Source organism: Arachis duranensis, chromosome 8 (genome assembly GCF_000817695.3).
Source record: "Arachis duranensis cultivar V14167 chromosome 8, aradu.V14167.gnm2.J7QH, whole genome shotgun sequence".
NCBI classification, from domain to species: domain Eukaryota; kingdom Viridiplantae; phylum Streptophyta; class Magnoliopsida; order Fabales; family Fabaceae; genus Arachis; species Arachis duranensis.
In genome coordinates this window covers 3326257-3330765 of record NC_029779.3, presented here as the reverse complement: position 1 = coordinate 3330765, position 4509 = coordinate 3326257, and positions in this window count along the sequence as shown.

The following is a 4509-nucleotide window of genomic DNA, read 5'->3' as shown; positions in this document are numbered from 1 at the left end:
TGCGACGTTGAGATGAGCAGGGAGGACACAGCAACAGGAGTTGTAGGTTTTTTTAATTTTTGAGTGCATAAGTAGTTTTTTTAATTTAAAATTAGATTTTCTAACATTTATTATTAAACTTTTTTTTATCATAATTAGCAGCAGTTAGCTGTATTCCTAGTTGGTTACTTATATATTTTCTAAATTAAAGCCCTAATATAAAGCTTTTGTTTTCTTTTAATTATTTGGTAGATTCCTTAAGCCTTCTTGCATTGATAATTGTTCAGTAATAAAAATGTATCTGGCCACTAGCTTTATGCAATGAAAGCTTATGTTGTCCCCAAGTTAAATAAAGAAGTCATTCCTATAAGAAATATTAACTTTTCAAGTGACATACCTACATAGAAACAAGTCAAACGACTATAGGAGCAAACAAAGTCAGATCTGTGAGCTGTGACACTTCGAAGAAAATTGTTAAAAGCTTACATATTGCGTTGTCGCTTAATGTATGTTGCACATATGTATGTCCCTAGGTTACGTTTTAAATGAATTTAACAGTTCAAAAGAAAAATTAATTTTTGACATTTTTGAGGAAAAAAAAATAGCATGTAATGTATGACTTTCATAGTAATTGTCATGAGAGACGTTTTCATAATATATAAATGATTATAAAACTGTTGGTACAAAAAAAGGATTTTGTTCGACAAAGAATTTTGTTCGACAAGAGAGCGTTTCGACTATCAAAAGTTTTGACTATAGAAGCAGAGACGGATAAACTGAAATCGAAGAAAGATGATACAAAGAGCGTTGAAGTCGAAAGGTAGTTATTGCCTTTTCTTAAGCAACAAGGCTTGATATTCAACCATCAACACTGAGTGGAGAACATAGGTGCGAAACTTGAGAAGCAAGCTGAAGAAACGTGGGATTTAAAGACCAAAAAAGACGTGGGTGTCAAAACCTGGTGATCGGAATTTTTGATGGTCAAGGCAAGGTCATGCCTGAGAAAAAGGAGGAGCTAAGATAGTGGACAACATGCTCCATGACAAGTCTATCTCCATGATCTATAAATAGGAGAAAGTCAAAAGAGTTTGGAACTTCAATCAAGAAAACTAGATTATCACATAAACTCATAAAATTTTCAGTCTCGGCGACACAACGAAAGAACATGGAGTGCAAGTGCATGTAAGTGTTAGAAGTCAATTTTTAACTTGTTTTCTTTTTTTTTATTTGATTCATTTTTGTTTATTTTCTTTAAATTTTATTATTATTTTTCTTTGATCAAAATTTTACATTTTATTGTCTTCGTTATTTAATTACTTATTCCTATGTTGCTTTTTTCATAATTCTGCCACTAGTAATTTTGACATAAAATTATTTTGACACCATAATTAAGTAATTTCTGAGTCGAGCTCACTCTTTTTCATAGGAGTCACGTTACTTGAGATATTGATACAAGCTCATTTTTCGACACTACATGTCCAAGTCGACCAAAAAACGAGGGAAACAAATTGGCACGGAACTTTGGGTTAGATTTATGTCAAGCTGTGTATGCAGTTATGTAGTGGTAAGTTAATCATGACGGAAAGAACTTCAACTTCGACGGATACGTCGAATAATGATAGTGAAAATTCCACTAGAGGCCCTAAAATAGAGGCAGTCCCTTCGACCAGTTTTTCGAGCCAACGATCGACAGAAGGTATTCCAACGGTCATACCCGTCACATGGCCTCCATATGAACTACCTCTAAATCATTCACCACCTTTGGAGAATCCCAATGTTATATCTATAAGAAATAATCCTTTGTATAATCCAACACCTCCCTCATGATATCCTTCAATGGGTACACACAATCAATATTACCCTTACATGACAAATTATAATGCCTATCAACCCTTAATAATCAACCCTCCATATCTTGGATTTGTTCCCATGCCACAATCAATTCCTACGGTGTCGAATGTCATTTCGACATAGGGTGTAGGAGCTCTTAAAGTGTCGATATGAGGGACCCATACTTCAATATTCTTGGAGATGTCAAGCCAGATCCCTATAGGACATCTTCACTTAATACATTCAAATTTTTAGCTGTATTTAGACAACAAATCAAGGATAGCCATCATGATCTAGTAAATATGCTGACACAATAGATGGCTACAGTATTAAATCCAATGTTAGAAAATAACAATGCTAGAATAGAGCAAGTTGCTCGACGAGTCGATCATATTGCCGGAGCAATTAATCAACCATTAGCCAACCTTTTGGGAGAGTTCAAGTTAATGATCCTCCTTTCATTTTAAAAAGAGAAGATTATTCAAATAGGATATTGAACGAAGCTAGAGCAAACAATGCTGCTCAAGCTTATGGTCAAAATATAACTCAAGCTGTTGAACAAATCTTCAATAGAGCAAAAGTGAATATTGGGGTAACCTTACTTTATATCCCTTTTTCCAGAGTATGTCTTGCAAGCTGAACTCCCAAGGGGTGTCAAAATTCCCAAATCCCTGATGACAAGTCATCTTAGGCTAATTTCACAAGTCTTTTTCATCTATTTTACTTAGTTTTCATGTATTTCTTAGGCAATAAGTAAGTGTTTGGATGAAAAATTCATGCTTGTCTTGATTCAATCAAACATTGTTAATTTTATGCATTTTCATGAGATTTATGCAAAGAATTATTTGATGCTATGAATGATGCATTATCTTGTGATTATGGCAATACTTTGATGTATTTTGTTTGGTTGATGATAGGTAAGAAGAAGCAAAGGAAGGGCAGAGAAGAAGAAGAGCAAGCAACGTTGGTGGCCAAAGTTGGCTCACCAACGTTGCCAAAAACGTTGCTCTTGAGACAGCCTGACTGTGCCTTCTTCAAACAAGCATAACTTGAGTTGCATATGTTCAATTGAGGTCATTCTAGTTGGGTTAGAAAGCTGACATTCAGAACATTCCAACCATATATAATAGTCTATAATGGCCATGAAATAGGCAACATTGATAAGAGGACAAAGTGACATTCCAAGGCTTGTTGGCAACACTATATGTAAAATTTGGGTGCCAATGTTGGAAGGAACGTTGGTGAACCAACGTTACCTCCAACGCTTGTGATAGTGTTCATTTTTGGAGCTAAAAGATTTTGAGCGATGCGTATGTGTCAATTACACGTACGCGTGGAAGTGTATTTCTCGCGTAACCGTGAACTACGAGCACACGTGAAATGGCAAAATTGACCATTCACGTGTACGCGTGGGTCACACGTACGCATGAAAAAGTCAACATTGGAGGGAACGGTGGTGATCAAATGCTACCTCCAACATCTGCGACAAGAAGCCCAAATTTGGATTTGGAAAATTTGCATCGACGCGTACGCGTGGGGCATGCGTACGCATGGATGTAGATTTTGGCCAGACACGCAAACGCGTGAGCGATGTACATGCGCAAAACGCTGTCCACGCGTACGCGTCAATGAAAAAAATGTTGGTACACCAACGTTGAGTCAAACGTTGGTGCAAACGCTCATTCTTTTCAAATCCTTTTTCAAGGTAACGTTTGACTCAACGTTCTCTTGCAAACATTAAGGCCAACGTTGACATCAGCATCAGTAAAATTTGGCAGCCATGCAGATAAAAAACATGACTTGCCAATTGCCCTCTTCAACATCACTGAGACCCATTCTTGCTTTCTTCAACAAGGCCAAGGCCACACATCCAAGTACAATGCAGAACCAATTGAAGAAGAGAAGAAGAGTATAAGTAGGAGGCTCTCTGGTAGAATTGAGGAGGCTTGGGTAGTAGGAGTAGGAGTAGGATAGAAGGCTCTGGTAGAGAGCTTAGCTTAGAATTTCTTTTCTCTTTACTACACTTTTACATTTCCATTGTATTAAATTTAGTTCAATTTTATGAAATTTCCATTTCTACACTTATCTTTTACAATTTACCTTTCTACAAGTTTACATTTCTGTTCATATTGAGTTTGATTTACTTTCCTGCAATTTAATTTTCCTACAAGTGTTCTTAGAGAAATGATCAATTGAACCCCAATTCATTAGGGGAAAGAGCTCTATTTTAATTCACATGATTAAATGAACATCTTCTTCTTCTCAATTCATCTAGATAGCTAAGAAATAACTTCTATTTTGATTGAGATCCATTCACTCTGGAAGGGGGTTTGAATCTGTGAATTTCCATGTGAGCCTCGGAAGGGGAATTATGGAAATTAGAACTGAAGCTCTGTTTCTCACAACTCTCTTGATCAACACCATTCGGGAAGAATTGAGATGTTGAGAGTCTGTGTGGCTTATGGATGAGACAAAATGCTTAACCTCTTCTCATGACAATTGGATCAAGAAATTGGCAAGATTGATTGTGATTAGAGAGATTGGGTTGCCAAGGAATTGGGATCTAATCAATTTCAATCTTCCAGAGATCTACTCATATGATCGAGAAAGGAATTGAGACCCATTTGATTCATTGTGGATTATGATATCTCCGATCCGTAATGAATTTTTCTTTCTGTTAATTGTCCTTGAGTTCATTTT